The sequence below is a fragment of the Phyllobates terribilis genome, unplaced genomic scaffold (genome assembly GCF_046119375.1).
Source record: "Phyllobates terribilis strain yellow unplaced genomic scaffold, ASM4611937v1 Scaffold_9__5_contigs__length_417890890, whole genome shotgun sequence".
NCBI lineage: Eukaryota > Metazoa > Chordata > Amphibia > Anura > Dendrobatidae > Phyllobates > Phyllobates terribilis.
Genome location: NW_027362769.1, coordinates 139,266,163 through 139,283,901, shown reverse-complemented (window position 1 = coordinate 139,283,901; position 17,739 = coordinate 139,266,163). Strand labels below are relative to the sequence as shown.

Genomic DNA, 17,739 nt, shown 5'->3' with positions numbered 1-17,739 from the left:
CCTTATTCCCAAGAGCCTAGTTTGTCCGTGCTTCGTGTAGAATACGTGAACAGTCTCCTGCTCCCTTTTGGTTAGTGACTTGTTGGGTTTTTTTTTTTTTATAAAATGTATCCTTCGAGAACTGTTATGGACTACCGGGTTCTTTCCCAATCCCATTGGGCTGTAGTCTCTCCCCTAAATATTCCAGCACGACCCTTCCTCTATGAAGGCTTTATTCTAGTAGACGTTTAAAGTTCCTCCCCCCCCCGAAGACCCTGTCCCCGACACCTCACTTACTTACTTTTTTTGTTTTTCGTCAGAAGGAACCAACGAGTAATTTCAATACGTCTGTTGCCTTCTGAAAAGAAATTAACTTGCAAAGCGTATCGGGTTGTAGTTGTCCTTTGTTTAAGTCTCTTTTGTTCTTGTTTGGTTTCCTTTTTTTTTCTTCTTTTTTTTTTTATTATTTCGCTTCAGCCCCATATGCCATTTTCCTATTTCCTGCCTCGTGACAGCAGGGTGCAGGTCTATTATCACCTTCACAGAGCTGTCTGCAAATGTGAGAGGCAATTCGATTTTGCTCAGCCACAGGGAGAGTGGATTAGATAAAAAAAAAAAAAGAACTAAAAAAAAAAAAAGTCCGAAGCTCCAGAAATTGGCTGGAATGGTTTACTGCTTTAAGACGCTGCTGAGGTGTCTTGTTGGAACATGTCACTTCCATTGTAATGTAAAATAATAGATATGATAAAATGATCGCAATGCATTATTAGAGAAGTTTGCCTTCCCCTTAAAATAGCCCGTCATTACGGAGCTCGCTAAACATTGCGCGCTGCAGTGCAAGCACCAACACTTTTTCTGTTTTAGGGGGTGGGGAGAAAGGTATATTATACATAGAAGCTGTTCATTGGCATATTTCACTGGGGGAACGAAAAACATTTATTTCACAAGTTGACTTAAGTTTTAATTGCTGCGAATGTAGTGGATTACCCGAGAAATAATTGCATTTGGGTGGGGTGGGGGTAAACTGAATATCTTGAATGACTGAGCCCTAATTAACTAATAAAATAATTGCTTCAGCAAGGTTTAAGTAGCAAACATTGGATCGCTGTCTGGGGTAATTTGGGACTGCTAATGTTTTAAGAACTATTTGGCAGCCCATAGAAAATTATAGACTCCCCGTCATTGAAGAGATGAACCCTAGTCCTATTCTGTAAGTGGTATATTACATCATAACGCTAACGGGTATTGCCCTTAGAATTTTTTATATACCTAGAAGCAACTTATATACTCACAGGTGCATGAAACACATCGATATATACTATTCATTCTGACTATAAATCCTAGCTAAAGTAGATTAGAACCTATGAGGACTTGTTTTACGGAAAAAAACAATCATGTGCAGCAAATGATTATAGTGTAAGCCCACACTTACGGGGAAGAATTCACCTGTGTAAGCTGAGTAGTTCGGTGATCTCTTCTTCGGAAACATTCGTCCTCTCAGTTTAAAGATCAATGAGGGACTGATCATAATGTCTGATGTTTGGATAGATAGGAGACAGGTGTATATGATATATATATAGACAGATAGATAGATATATATATCTATATAGATATTGATTGTGACTTGTAGGATTGCGGTTTCCAATAGGTGGCGATATAGAGTTCAAGTCCTCTTTTTCTCTGAAGAGGCAATTTGCATATGATATATAAATTAAATGGATATGGGATGGGTGGATATGGGATTGATCTATTTCAGATGGCTATAGGGGTGGTTGGGTGGATTGATGGATATAGGCTGGATGGGTTGATGGATGTGTAATGGAGGGATGGGTGGAAGGACATCTAGGAAGCGGACGGGATGGGTGTGGGATGGAGGGATGGCTAGGAGACTGACGTATGTAGGGATGGCTAGGAGACAAATGGATTTGGGATGGAGGCACCGCTAAGAGATTAACGTATGTATATAGGATAGATCCATTTGAGATGGATATGGGCTGGATGGGTCGATGTCACATGGGCGGATGGATGGATGTGGGATGGAGGGACAGCTAGGAGATGGGTGAATGTGAGATGGAAGGACAGCTAGGAGATGGATGTGGGATGGAGGGACAGCTAGGAGATGGATGAATGTGGGATGGAAGGGACAGCTAGGATATAGATGTGGGATGGAAGGGACAGCTAGGATATAGATGTGGGATGGAAGAACGGCTAGGATATAGATGTGGGACGGAAGAACGGCTAGGATATAGATGTGGGACGGAAGAACGGCTAGGATATAGATGTGGGATGGAAGAATGGCTAGGAGATAGATGAATGTGGGATGGAAGGATGGCTAGGAGATGGATGAATGTGAGATGGAGGGAAGGCTAAGAGATGGATGAATGTGGGATGGAAGGATGGCTAGGAGATGGATGAATGTGGGATGGAGGGAAGGCTAAGAGATGGATGAATGTGGGATGGAAGGATGGCTAGGAGATGGATGAATGTGGGATGGAAGGACTTCTAGGAGATGGATGAATGTGGGATGGAAGAACAGCTAGGAGATGGATGAATGTGGGATGGAGGGACAGCTAGGAGATGGATGAATGTGGGATGGAAGGGACAGCTAGGAGATGGATGAATGTGGGATGGAGGGACAGCTAGGAGATGGATGAATGTGGGATGGAAGGACAGTTAGGAGATGGATGAATGTAGGATGGAAGCACGGCTAGGAGAAGGATGAATGTGGGATGGAGGGACAGCTAGGAGATGGATGAATGTGGGATGGAACGACAGCTAGGAGAAGGATGAATGTGGGATGGAGGGACAGCTAGGAGATGGATGAATGTGGGATGGAAGGACAGCTAGGAGAAGGATGAATGTGAGATGGAAGGACGGCTAGGAGAAGGATGAATGTGGGATGGAAGGACGGCTAGGTGAAGGATGAATGTGGGATGGAAGGACGGCTAGGAGAAGGATGAATGTGGGATGGAAGGACGGCTAGGAGATGGATGAATGTGGGATGGAGGGACAGCTAGGAGATGAACGTATGCATATAGGATAGATCCATTTGAGATGGATATGGGCTGGATGGGTCGATGTTACATGGGCGGATGGCTAGGAGATGGATGGATGTGGGATGGAGGGACAGCTAGGAGATGGATGAATGTGAGCTGGAAGGACGGCTAGGAGATGGATGAATGTGGGATGGAAGGACGGCTAGGAGATGGATGAATGTGGGATGGAAGGACGGCTAGGAGATGGATGAATGTAGGATGGAAGGACGGCTAGGAGATGGATGAATGTGGGATGGAAGGACGGCTAGGAGATGGATGAATGTAGGATGGAAGGACGGCTAGGAGATGGATGAATGTAGGATGGAAGGACGGCTAGGAGATGGATGAATGTGGGATGGGGGGACGGCTAGGAGATGGATGAATGTGGGATGGGGGGACAGCTAGGAGAAGGATGAATGTGGGATGGAAGGACGGCTAGGAGATGGATGAATGTGGGATGGGGGGACAGCTAGGAGAAGGATGAATGTGGGATGGAAGGACGGCTAGGAGATGGATGAATGTGGGATGGAAGGACGGCTAGGAGATGGATGAATGTGGGTTGGAAGGACGGCTAGGAGATGGATGAATGTGGTATTGGGGAACGGCTAGGAGACAGATGGATGTGGAATGGAGGGACGACTAGATGGATGGCGGAACGGCTAGGAGCCTGATGAATGTGGGATGGAAGGACGGCTAGGAGATGGATGAATGTGGGATGGAGGGACGGCTAGGAGATGGATGAATGTGGGATGGAAGGACGGCTAGGAGAAGGATGAATGTGAGATGGAAGGACGGCTAGGAGAAGGATGAATGTGGGATGGAAGGACGGCTAGGAGAAGGATGAATGTGGGATGGAAGGACGGCTAGGAGAAGGATGAATGTGGGATGGAAGGACGGCTAGGAGAAGGATGAATGTGGGATGGAAGGACAGCTAGGAGATGGATGAATGTGGGATGGAGGGACAGCTAGGAGATGAACGTATGCATATAGGATAGATCCATTTGAGATGGATATGGGCTGGATGGGTCTGTTACATGGGCGGATGGCTAGGAGATGGATGGATGTGGGATGGAGGGACAGCTAGGAGATGGATGAATGTGAGATGGAAGGACGGCTAGGAGATGGATGAATGTGGGATGGAAGGACGGCTAGGAGATGGATGAATGTAGGATGGAGGGACGGCTAGGAGATGGATGAATGTGGGATGGAAGGACGGCTAGGAGATGGATGAATGTAGGATGGAAGGACGGCTAGGAGATGGATGAATGTGGGATGGAAGGACGGCTAGGAGATGGATGAATGTAGGATGGAAGGACGGCTAGGAGATGGATGAATGTGGGATGGGGGGACGGCTAGGAGATGGATGAATGTGGGATGGGGGGACGGCTAGGAGATGGATGAATGTGGGATGGGGGGACAGCTAGGAGAAGGATGAATGTGGGATGGAAGGACGGCTAGGAGATGGATGAATGTGGGATGGGGGGACAGCTAGGAGAAGGATGAATGTGGGATGGAAGGACGGCTAGGAGATGGATGAATGTGGGTTGGAAGGACGGCTAGGAGATGGATGAGTGTGAGATGGAAGGACGGCTAGGAGATGGATGAATGTGGTATTGGGGAACGGCTAGGAGACAGATGGATGTGGAATGGAGGGACGACTAGATGGATGGCGGAACGGCTAGGAGCCTGATGAATGTGGCATGGAAGGACCGCTTGGAAACTGATGAATGGATTGATTTAGTAGAATGAATAGATAAGATATCGATAAAAGATGGCTATATAGATATTCTACAGATGGATATACTGTGATTCATGTATATGATGTGATATAGTTGGATGGATAGCCATGAGATGGATATTATATGGATGAGTAGATAACAGATCTATAACTGTTTGGGTGGTGATATAAGCTGCAGTTACTAACTCCCTGGTCTTGTAGAAAAGAACTAGTGATGGAGTACCGGGGTCAGTCTGATATCTGGGAGAGACATAGGTTCACATCTTAGGCAGTCTAGATCAGTCTGTATTGATCCTGCAATACAAAGTGCTGGTAAATGGCACCGATTAGACAGATAAGAAGGTAGATCTTATTTATGTACTGATGTGTAATTATTTTTAGATTATTTTTTTTATAACTTTTCTGTAACTGAAATTATTATTGAAGTTCACATAAATGTGTTACATACAATAATTTTGCTGCTTTATTTTTTGCACCCCATGTTTCAGCTTTTTCACTGCAGCCTTGAATGGGTTAACCCTGACTGCCACTTATAGGTATTTCCAAGTTGTGTAGTAAATAGAGCTGTAGCGATGAATCCTCCAAGGAAACGGTGAGAAAATGCACATACTCTAAGGAATCTGTTTTCTGCAGCCAAAATTGACTCCGTATAAATAATTTGAAGACGTCTTAACTTCGAGCACACAATCACATCATTTCACTGATATTCCTTTGGCATGAGCCCGTTTCAGTTGTTTGTGCTTTTCAGCGAAAATGGCATAAAAAGTCCTGATTTCTCTGAATTTTTTATGCCGAGGGGCTTACAGCCGACGGGAGATGGTGTTTATCACTCGCGGCCGCCTGACAAAGCACGGCAGCAGAAGTAACGTACCCAGAGCTGCGCTCGCAGGGTCACATGTCCGCCATTAATGTTTAAAGATCCTGCAGGTTTCGCAAGGAGCTGATGGCTGATCTGTTGCAGGTGATAAAAGATGTTTAGATGGGACATTAGTTGGTGTTTTTCTTCTTATTCCACACCTGGCAGATCAACAATGCTTGTGTGATCACAGAATACATTACAATAACATGGTCGACTTACAATCACACCGGTGCGCGCAGGTTCCCGAAAGTGGTGAGTCAAACGCAGCTGATATCCCTGCGAAAAGCAAGCGGCGGGCAAACTTCTGGTGTATGTAATATCCTGCAGTACCTGCATAGTAAATTTACAGAGCATGGTACGATCAAGCTGTTGTGTTGTGCAAGCTTTCCTTAGTCATAGGCCACTATAATAAACAGTGTAAAGTCAAGAACTATACATATATAATTTTACCATCTTTCTTGTTTTGCCATCCTACAAACAGACATTTAGTTATATGGCCCCGAATAAAAATAACCCCCCCCCCCCCACCATTTTTCTGCGTTCATCATTTACTTTGATAAATCTTTCTTAGTCTACAGTTACTCATCTGTTTGACACATCCCAGTGCTGTCGGTACGATGTTGGTTTGTAAAGTAAAAGCCTGGCTATAATGGAGCTTTCATACAGATTAAATTGATACCTTTTTTTTTTGAAGAAATGTGTGTTCACTTTCTTCAGTAATCATCCATTGAAGTTAAAGGGGTTGTCCACTACTTGGACAAGTCCTTATCATCCCGCACGCTTGGCCCTGATGAAATTAAAAAAAGCTTATACTCTCCTCCCGTGCTGGTGCCGTTCAATCGGTGTCAGCACTCGCGGTCACAGGGCTCCCGTGCTGTTATGACAAGTGACCCCGGTGCCCAATCAGCGCTGGCGTCACTATCTCCACCTTCGGACAGATTGAACATGAAGAGGAAGTCTGGGCTGCGGCTGATCTGACTTCCTCTTCATGTTCAATTGGACAGGAGGTGGGACAGTGACGCCAGTGCTGATTAGGCGCCGTTGTCATAATAACAGCATAGGATCCCGGGACCGCGAGTGCTGACACCGTGGGAACAGCACCAGCACGGGGGTGGAGTAGAAGCTTTTTTATTTTATCGGGCCAAGCGTGCGGGATGACAAGGAGTTGTCCAAGTAGTGGACAACTTCTTTAAATGCTAATGAGACACAAATGCAGCTGGGCTGTAGTCTGCACTTGGTCTTCTCCTGCCCTTGCGAATATTCACCGGACCCCTCGCCTGCCTCTGGTCTTTAACTGACAGATCACTGCTTTTTCAGTGACATGCCACTTCTATCCAAAGTATCACACAGGTCCCAACATAGTCATAGGTGGCACCTGCGTCTTCCATACAACTACATCGTATGGAAGTTACTTCACGTGTGCCCCCAGCAAAGGCAGTGGGTGCACTATTCCACCCATTGATTTTTTTATTTTTATTTTTTCCTTTTACGCTCTGCCTTTCTCCTTCATGATTGACAGCGCTGACGTTTTTTTGGAGTAAGCCAAAACAGTGCTGTCATTTACCAGTGAGGTATATATAAAACCAGTAGGCACAAAGGTGTGCGGAGCCTCTTGGCCACGCTGAAGGTGTGCGGAGCCTCTTGGCCACGCTGAAGGTGTGCGGAGCCACTTGGCCCAATCTGAAGGTGTGCGGAGCCTCTTGGCCCAATCTGAAGGTGTGCGGAGCCTCTTGGCCCAATCTGAAGGTGTGCGGAGCCTCTTGGCCCAATCTGAAGGTGTGCGGAGCCTCTTGGCCCAATCTGAAGGTGTGCGGAGCCTCTTGGCCCAATCTGAAGGTGTGCGGAGCCTCTTGGCCCAATCTGAAGGTGTGCGGAGCCTCTTGGCCCAATCTGAAGGTGTGCGGAGCCTCTTGGCCACGCTGAAGGTGCATCAAGCTCCATAATTCACGCTTGATTAAACCTTCTTTTCGGCAGAACGGAGATAGTGATTAGAAGACTAATGATGCAATGCTTATAGGGGCTTATATCCCTTGTGCTAACTTTATACTGTCAGCTTGGATCTATTTAAGGGGATTTTGACCATGGTAAAATTAGAGCTCAGACCTTCAAAAAGAGATTGGTAGAAATCTTTTTTTTTTTTACTATAAAATATTTTAGAACAAAGATTATAAATTCATTTATTTAGAAATATAATTGAAGACTGGTCAAACATGCTATGAAGTCTTAGTCACTGATGCTGCTTGTAGAGATTTAAAGGGAATTTGTCACCAGGTTCTTGCCACCTAATCTGAGAGCAGCATATTGTAGAGATAGAGACCCTGATTACAGCAATGTAACCCCGCCCACACCACTGACTTTATTTATTTGTTTATTTTACTCACTTATATAGCGCCATTAATTCCACAGCGCTTTATAGACATTATTGCCAGCTTTCTGGGTACACTGGCAACTTTCTGCCTATGCACAATCAGTGGTGTGGGCGGAGTTATACAGGGCTCAGCATTCAGAGAACTGATAGATCTGCAGCAGAGCAAACAGTGATTTTATCAAAATGACAGCAAGAAGCTCAGTAAGTGATATATCGCTGGATTCAGGTTCTCTGCTCTTACATTATGCTGCTCTCAGATGGGGTAGCAGAAACTTGGTAACAGGTAGCTGACCCTTTGAAATCCTCACTCCTCCGGTGGCTTTTTCCCCTCTGACTCCCCCATACACATGACCGCTCTGCTCAGTTAGACACATCTAGGTTTACCATGGGGACAGAGAAATAATCTGCCAGACAGATCTTGCTGCCACTTATCTTTTTTCCTCCGACATCTGCAGTCAGAGGGTGGGGAGTCAGCAAATCCAAATCCCAGTACAAAGATTATGCCAAAATCGGCAGGTTCAAGCAACGTTTCTCTAATGTGCATGGCCACCTTGCTAGTCCTCCAGAATCACCCATGCTAGGTTAGTTTTTGTTTGGTGAACCCAAACTTCCAACCCAATTGTTTTCTGGAATCCTATCGGAAGCTACCACCATTAGGCCATGTTCACACATCTTGGGTTTTTTTTCAGCGTTTTTTGATGCAGTTTTTTATGCAAATTTTCAGCTGCGTTTTGCAGTACCAGCAAAGTCTATGAGAAACCAGAATTCTCTGTTCACACATCATGATTTTTTTTTTTTTTCAGGATTTTGTGCCTTGCATGTCTTTTTGGAAAATAGAGCATGTCACTTCTTTCAGCGTTTTTTCACCCATAGGACATAATGGGTGGTGAAAAAAAACGCTGAAAAAACGCATCAAAATTTTTATCAGTGTTTTTGATGCCAATATAGAATGGGGTTCATTTTTTTCACAAAACTTTTTCACTGTGCTTCTGTCTCTTTTTATGCATGTATATAAAAATGCATCAAAAAAGCACCAAAACTGCAAGAAAAATCCTGAACTGAATGCCCCTGAAGATCAGGTTTTTCTGTAGAAAATTGACGCCAAAAAAACATGATGTGTGAACATAGCCTTACTGAAACTCAAGCTGATGTTCATGACTATAAATTAGAATTAAGTGCCAGTAAAGGTTAGTCCTTACAGCCAAGGATTCTTGCCTTCTCTCTGCGGTGAGGGCTCATGCAGCACTTAACCGAATTCCCACTAAGCCGGGCTCACCGCTGTAATATGCCGCGGTCTAGCACTGCTCCTTATCAACGCAAGAAGTGTTAATTTGTCCCCCAGACAACAGATTAGGATGCGTCCTCTGGAAGCCTGGCAGGTGTGCGGCGTGCTCTTCTCACCATATTTTGTCCTGTGTACTAGTGTTATTGGGGTTTTTCGCATACCGATACTTTTGGTTTATCGTCCTAGCCTTTGTCGCGTGCTTTTAGTCTGGTGAGAAATGATAAATTACTCGCCATTATTTGCTGCTGTTCTTCTGTTGCCTCGTGACTTGACTCTATTACTACTAAGCTGGTGTTATGTCTCTAGGTGCCGGAGAACTGTTTTGCTGTCCATGATGTGCTTTTTTTAATATCTATATATATATATATATCTATATATATATATCTATATATATCTATATATATCTATATATATCTATATATATATATATATATATATATATATATATATATATATATAATAGTTTCTTTCTTATTTAAGGTTTTGGGTTGTTTTTTTCAGGTTGTCCAATTGTATTTTGAAGGCCACAGCTTGATCACTGAATTATTTTTTATTTTTCTTAGTAAATGTGTTACTGTGGTCTTGACTAGAGATGAGCGTTGTTCTACTCGAACTGTTCGCCAATCTCAAATTCGAGCTGTTTTGGGCGGTGTTCGAGCCGTTCGGTGAACACGAACAATTTGAGAAAAATTCGGCTGTTCGAGGTTATGTTCGATAACTGTTCGTGCACCAAAATCATAACTGGATTTTTTCTCAGTAATGATGAAAATTAATGTTAATACGCAGTTTGAGTGTACAGCGGGGTGGGGGGAGGGGCAGGGGATGGATCTCTGCAGGAACAATGAAGATCTCCATTTTTTTTCCTCTTTCCCGCATTTACAGTGGGGAGGTGCAATCTGTCAGCCTATCAGCAGCGCACACACGGAGCGAAGTGCTTTTTTTCACACAAGCAAGGGCATGTGTCATTGGCAGTGTATGTCACATGTCCTTGCCCTATAAGACCAAGCCATTTTCCCCGTCGCCACCATTTTCTCACTGCTGCAGCTGCGTGTTAGACGGCACCGCTGTTGCTGTGTGCGCTATACCTTGTTAATTTCAAGCCAATTTTCGCACAAATATACAGATAGCTTGGGAGTAGGGAATAGTTGTGATTGCAGTCCTTTTAAGGACTAGGTTACAGCATTTCCTACGACTTTTATCAGGCAGGTCTGTGCTCTTAAATAGATAGATTGTGGGAGTAAAGACTAATTGTAATTGCAGTCCTTTTCAGGACTAGGTTACATCAGTTCCTATCAGTTTTTGCCAGGCAGGTCTGTGCCAGTGCTGTGCAAGTTTTTTTCACAGCATTTGGCTGACTCTAGCAAAGCTAATCCCTTTTGGCCTATTGCAGAGTGTGTTAGTCAGTGGAGTAGCCTATCTGTGTTGCAAGATATACCACCTGTGTATAGAATACCAATTTTTTTACTGCACCTAGTGAAGTAAAATCTTTTGGGCATAGCATCATTCTATTAGTCCATCTATACTGACCTCCATCAGGTTGCAAACTGAATATAATTTTTTTCTGCATCTAGCTCTGAAAAAATATTTGGGCTTCTAGCAGTGTGTGGGACTTGTTCTATTAGTCCATCTATACTGACCTCCATCACGCTGCAAATTCAAAATAATTTTTTTCTTCATTTAGCTCTGAAAAAATATTTGGGCTTCTAGCAGTGTGTGGGACTTGGTCTATTAGTCCATCTATACTGACCTCCATCAGGTTGCAAATTAAAAATAATTTTTTTCTGCATCTAGCTCTGAAAAAATATTTGGGCTTCTAGCAGTGTGTGGGACTTGGTCTATTAGTCCATCTATACTGACCTCCATCAGGTTGCAAATTAAAAATAATTTTTTTCTTCATTTATCTCTGAAAAAATATTTGGGCTTCTAGCAGCGTGTGGGACTTGTTCTATTAGTCCATCTATACTGACCTCCATCAGGTTGCAAATTAAAAATAATTTTTTTCTGCATCTAGCTCTGAAAAAATATTTGGGCTTCTAGCAGTGTGTGGGACTTGGTCTATTAGTCCATCTATACTGACCTCCATCAGGTTGCAAATTAAAAATAATTTTTTTCTGCATCTAGCTCTGAAAAAATATTTGGGCTTCTAGCAGTGTGTGGGACTTGGTCTATTAGTCCATCTATACTGACCTCCATCAGGTTGCAAATTGAATAAAAAAATTTTCTGCATCTAGCTCTGAAAAAATATTTGGGCTTCTAGCGGTGTGTGGGACTTGGTCTATTAGTCCATCTATACTGACCTCCATCAGGTTGCAAATTAAAAATAATTTTTTTCTGCATCTAGCTCTGAAAAAATATTTGGGCTTCTAGCAGTGTGTGGGACTTGGTCTATTAGTCCATCTATACTGACCTCCATCAGGTTGCAAATTAAAAATAATTTTTTTCTTCATTTAGCTCTGAAAAAATATTTGGGCTTCTAGCAGTGTGTGGGACTTGTTCTATTAGTCCTTCTATACTGACGTCCAGCAGGTTGCAAATTGAATATAATTTTTTTCTGCATCTAGCTCTGAAAAAATATTTGGGCTTCTAGCGGTGTGTGGGACTTTCTCTATTAGTCCATCTATACTGACCTCCATCAGGTTGCAAATTAAAAATAATTTTTTTCTGCATCTAGCTCTGAAAAAATATTTGGGCTTCTAGCAGTGTGTGGGACTTGGTCTATTAGTCCATCTATACTGACCTCCATCAGGTTGCAAATTGAATAAAAAAAATTTCTGCATCTAGCTCTGAAAAAATATTTGGGCTTCTAGCGGTGTGTGGGACTTGGTCTATTATTCCATCTATACTGACCTCCATCAGGTTGCAAATTAAAAATAATTTTTTTCTGCATCTAGCTCTGAAAAAATATTTGGGCTTCTAGCAGTGTGTGGGACTTGGTCTATTAGTCCATCTATACTGACCTCCATCAGGTTGCAAATTAAAAATAATTTTTTTCTTCATTTAGCTCTGAAAAAATATTTGGGCTTCTAGCAGTGTGTGGGACTTGTTCTATTAGTCCTTCTATACTGACCTCCATCAGGTTGCAAATTAAAAATAATTTTTTTCTGCATCTAGCTCTGAAAAAATATTTGGGCTTCTAGCAGTGTGTGGGACTTGGTCTATTAGTCCATCTATACTGACCTCCATCAGGTTGCAAATTAAAAATAATTTTTTTCTGCATCTAGCTCTGAAAAAATATTTGGGCTTCTAGCAGTGTGTGGGACTTGGTCTATTAGTCCATCTATACTGACCTCCATCAGGTTGCAAATTGAATGAAAAAATTTTCTGCATCTAGCTCTGAAAAAATATTTGGGCTTCTAGCGGTGTGTGGGACTTGGTCTATTAGTCCATCTATACTGACCTCCATCAGGTTGCAAATTAAAAATAATTTTTTTCTGCATCTAACCCAGCCAATAGTTTTGGCCTAATACCACAGTTTGGCCACTCAGCTCTGCTCGGTTACCATCCATTGTTTTTTTGTGCAAACAACTCCAGAGTTGTGAATTAGTTAACCACCAAAATGAGTGGAAAAAGGCCTGCTGCTGGTGGAAAGGGGAATAGGCGTGTTGGGAAGGGGAAAAAAGGTTGTGTCCGTGGGGTAGGTGCAGAAGAAAGACCATCTTCCAGCCAAACTAAAATGTCTACTTCTTTTAGCGGACAATGTGATAAGATCCCTTTCTTACGGCCACGCCAATCGCTACAAATTCCAGATGAGGCACAAAAACAGCAGGTGCTTCAACGGATATCAAGTGCTCCTTTAAGTGGGCTCTCCTCCACATCAACTTCAACATCACAAATACTCCAGTCCTCAAAGGTGTCACCCAAATCGCACTTGCTTCCTCACAGCTCCCAAATCTCCAGCTGCCCGTCTGAGTATGAGGTAGAACAGATGGTTGAGTCTGCAGAGCTGTTTACTCATACTATAGCCTGGGAATCAGAGGTCGACTCCAGCGCTTCTGTGAATCCAGACGAGGAAATGATCTGCACTGATGCCCAGAATCTTTATGAGTCGGATCCAGGACCAGACGCAGAAGGTTCTGACCATAATGTAGACCCTCATTCCCAAACTGTAACTCCTGTTGGTGGAGACAATGAGGAAGACGATGATGAGACTCAAATACCTGATTGGAGCGACAACTTTAGTTTTTTGTCAGGGCAGGAACAGGTTGGCTCTGAGGACGACGGGTGGGATAACGCACAGGGTGATGATGATGAGGTCGGAGATCCCACTTACTGTCAACCCACAGTCAGCCAAGAGATGAGGTCAGCAGAGGAGGTGGAGGAAGATGCTAGTGACGACGAGGTCAGGTTGCGCCTTCCTGGACAGAGACGTAGTACTGGAAGCACGTCAACAACTGCATCCTCAAACACAACTCTGCCTCTCACTACAAGTCGTGGTGGCTCTTCAGGTCGCATGGGTGCTAAGCCTTGCATAGCCTGGGCATTTTTTCAGATCGATAAAGATGACCCAACTCGTGTTATCTGTAACGTTTGTCAGCAAAAGCTAAGTAGAGGCCAAAAAATACATAGTTTGAGTACTTCATGCATGAACCGGCACATGGACATGAAGCATAAGTTGCAGTGGGAAGCTCAGTGTGCTACAATGCGGTCTAGCCGGCCGGGCCAACCACCGTCTGCCATATCTTGTGCATCCGCGGCCTCTTCATCCTCTGTGACTGGGGGGACAGCAGTCACACCTGTTTTGGGGCGCAGACCTGCCACCTCTTTACCCGCAACAGCCAGCGTGATTGGCAGGTCATCATTTTCTTTGGAGGTGGTAACACCAGCTGGTCTTGAGCGCTGTCCGACATCGATAGCACCACCTTTGGATCAAGGCAACCTAACATGTCCGCCTGCATCTTCCTCACAGACCGGCAGTTTGCCGGGGACACCCTTATCAACCCCGTCTAAGCACAATAGCCAGCCCTCGGTCCCTCAGATGTGGACAAGTAAAAGACCATTTCCTCCTAGCCATGAGAAAGCTAAGAGGTTGAATTTCACCATCTGCAAGCTCTTGGCTACAGAAATGCTGCCTTTCCGCCTGGTGGACACAGAGGATTTTCGAGACCTTATGTCCGTCGCAGTGCCCCAGTACCAGATGCCCAGTCGGCACTACTTCTCAAAGAAAGGTGTGCCTGCGCTCCACCAGCATGTCGCACACAACATCACCGCTTCTTTGAGAAACTCTGTGTGTGACAGGGTGCATTTCACCACAGACACTTGGACGAGTAGGCATGGACAGGGGCGTTACATGTCGCTGACTGGGCACTGGGTAACTATGGTGACAGCAGGACAAGGGGCTGCTGTCCAAGTCTTGCCGTCCCCACGAGTTGTGCGTCAATCCTCTTTATGTCATTTTTCCTCCACTGCTTCTGCCTCCTCAACCTCCTCTCGGTCTTCCACCTGCACCCAAAGCCTGTCTGGTCATGCCACAAGCTTTCTAACTGCGCAGAAGGGATCCTGCACACCTCCTTACTATGCTGGCAGTAGGGCTCAACGTCATCAGGCGGTTTTTACATTGAAATGTCTGGGAAATGTGAGTCACACAGCTGAGGAGTTGTGGTCAGCTCTGGAGAACCAATTTCATGAATGGTTGTCTCCACTGGACCTGAAACCAGGGAAGGCCGTGTGCGACAATGCTGCAAACCTGGGTGCGGCCCTTCGCCGGGGCAATGTCACACACGTGCCTTGTATGGCTCACGTGTTGAACCTGGTTGTCCAGCAATTTTTAGCCCACTATCCCAGACTAGATGGCCTTCTGCAGAGGGCACGGTCGCTGTGTGCTCACTTCCGCCGTTCGCATCCCGCAGCTCAGCGACTTACATCTCTACAGAAGTCGTTGGGCCTGCCACTTCACCGGCTAAAATGCGATGTGCCTACCCGGTGGAATTCAACTCTGCACATGTTGCAGCGACTGTGGCAGCACCGACAAGCCCTGGTGCAATACGTTCTGACGTATAGCCTGGGCCAACGAGATTCAGAGGTGGGGCAAATCACGCTGGAGGAGTGGTCTCAGATCAGGGACCTATGCACCCTTCTGCACAGTTTTGAAATGGCGACGAAGATGTTTAGTGCTGACGATGCCATTATCAGCATGACTATTCCGGTGATTTACATGCTGGAGCACATGTTAAACAGAATTCGGAGTCAGGTGGTGGCACAAGAGGAGGTGGAGGAAGTAGAGGAGGAGGAGTTGTATGCGGAAGGGCTAACATCTGCAAGGTCCAGACGGTCGGCAGCACCAAGGCGGCAGGCATGTGAGGGTGGGGGAGATGATTTTACCAGGGCGCATGGTGGCAGCCAAACTAGTGAGGAAGGTGCAGGAGCCCAGGAAGAAGTGGAGGACGAACTGATGGAAGACTCATCAGATGAGGGAGACCTTGATCACATTTCTGTTGTGCGATGTTGGGGGGAGAGGACAGAGGAAGGAAGCATGATTGCTACCTCGCCACCAACACAACAGGGACTTGGTGCTCCTGGATGCGCAACACACGAGTGCCTTCTTGCTGCACTACCTGCAACATGACCCTCGAATTGTGAGAATTAGAAATAATCCTGACTACTGGGTTGCCACACTGTTAGATCCCCGGTACAAAAGTAAATTTGCAGAAATTATTCCTGCCATAGAAAGGGATGCACGCATGCAGGAGTATCAGCAGAGACTGTTGCAGAATCTTACATGTGCTTTTCCACAAAATACCAGTGGTGCACGTAGTGAATCTCACAGTTCCAACTTGCCAACCGTGGGACCGTCAAGTGTTCAGCACTCAAACCGTAACAGAACCACAGTATCTGCTGGTAACATCAATTTTGCGGAATCATTTCACCACTTTTTTAGCCCATCCTTTGCAAGGCCACAGGAGACAAGAAGTCTGACACATAGTCAACGCCTAGAGACGATGGTACAGGAGTATCTCCAAGTAAACATTGAAGCCACGACTGTGTCACTGGACCCTTGCTCTTTTTGGGCTTCCAATCTGGATAAATGGCCGGAGCTAGCCACTTACGCCTTGGAGATCTTGTCATGCCCCGCAGCCAGCGTTCTGTCTGAACGTGTGTTCAGCGCTGCTGGTGGTGTGCTGACAGATAAGCGCACGCGGCTCTCCACTGATAATGTAGACAGACTCACGTTCATAAAGATGAACAAATCATGGATCCGAAATGACTTTTCTACCCCTGTGTCATCCTGGGGAGAGTAAAAGCTTGATGATTGGTTAAAATCACCCTACCAACCGTTTTAAGCTTTCAAATTACTAATCATGTTTATCTGTATCTTGACTGGAAAATAATTTGGGCTTTGTAGCAGTGTGCAGCACTGATCCTATTAGGCCATCTATAATAAGCTTCACCAGATTTAAAATTAATAATAATTTTTAGCTGCATCTAGCCCGGAAAATAATTTTGGGGCTCCGAGATGCGCAAGACACATAAGTGCCTTCTTGCTGCACTACCTGCAGCATGACCCTCATATTGTCAGAATTCGAAGTAATCATGACTACTGGGTTGCCACACTCTTAGATCCCCCAAACTTTTCGATCAACCTTTTCATTTTAATAAAGACCAAAAAAATGGTCATTTTTGAAATTATAAGCATTAGCAGGTTGTTAGAAACTGAAATCAAACCGTTTTCAACTCAAAACTTTATTCTAGGTGATGTTACATTTTCACATAGGACCCCTTGTTCGAAAGGAGCTTCTGAACTCTCTCGTCCATTGAATTTGTCAGGTTTTGGATGGTTTCTGCTTCAATTGTTTTGCATGAGGACAGAATACCCTCCCAGAGCTGTTGCTTAGATGTGAACTGCCTCCCGCCATCATAGACACTCCTTTTAATGATGCTCCAAAGGTTCTGAATGGGGTAGAGGTCAGGGGAGCATGGGGGTCACACCATAAGTTTGTCCCCTTTTATGCCCATATCAGCCAGAGATGCAGATGTTTTATGTGCAGCATGAGATGGTGCATTATCATGCAGAAAAATGATCTTGCTGTGAAATACACGGTTCTTCTTCTTGAACCATGGCAGGAAGTGCTGTTTGAGAAAATCCACATACATTATGGAGTTCATCTTTAGCGCCTTCAGGGATCCTAAAGGGGCCGACAATCTCTCTCCCCATGATTCCAGCCCAAAACATTACTCCACCTCCTCCTTGTTGGCGCTGTAGCCGTGTTTGCGTGGGGTGTCCATCAACCAGCCATCCTCCACTCCATTCATCTGGATCATCGAGCGCTGCACGGCACTCATCCGTGAACAAAACAGTTTTGAAATCAGTCTTCATGTAATGTTTAGCCCACTGGAGCCGTTTCTGCTTGTGTGAAGTGGATAGAGGAGGTCGACAGGATGGCATATGCACAGCTGCAAACCTCTGAAGGACCCTGCATCTTGTTGTTCGGGGGACGTTGGAGGCACAAGCAGCTTCAAAAACTTGTCTGCTGCTATGAC

General features: G+C 44.9%; 1 protein-coding gene across 1 annotated transcript in view; it reads left to right on the top strand.

The window, feature by feature from the left end:
- PSMD14 (proteasome 26S subunit, non-ATPase 14) overlaps positions 1-17,739 on the top strand; it is a 92,477-nt gene that overhangs the window by 43,491 nt on the left and 31,247 nt on the right. The gene's annotated exons all lie outside the window — the stretch shown is intronic.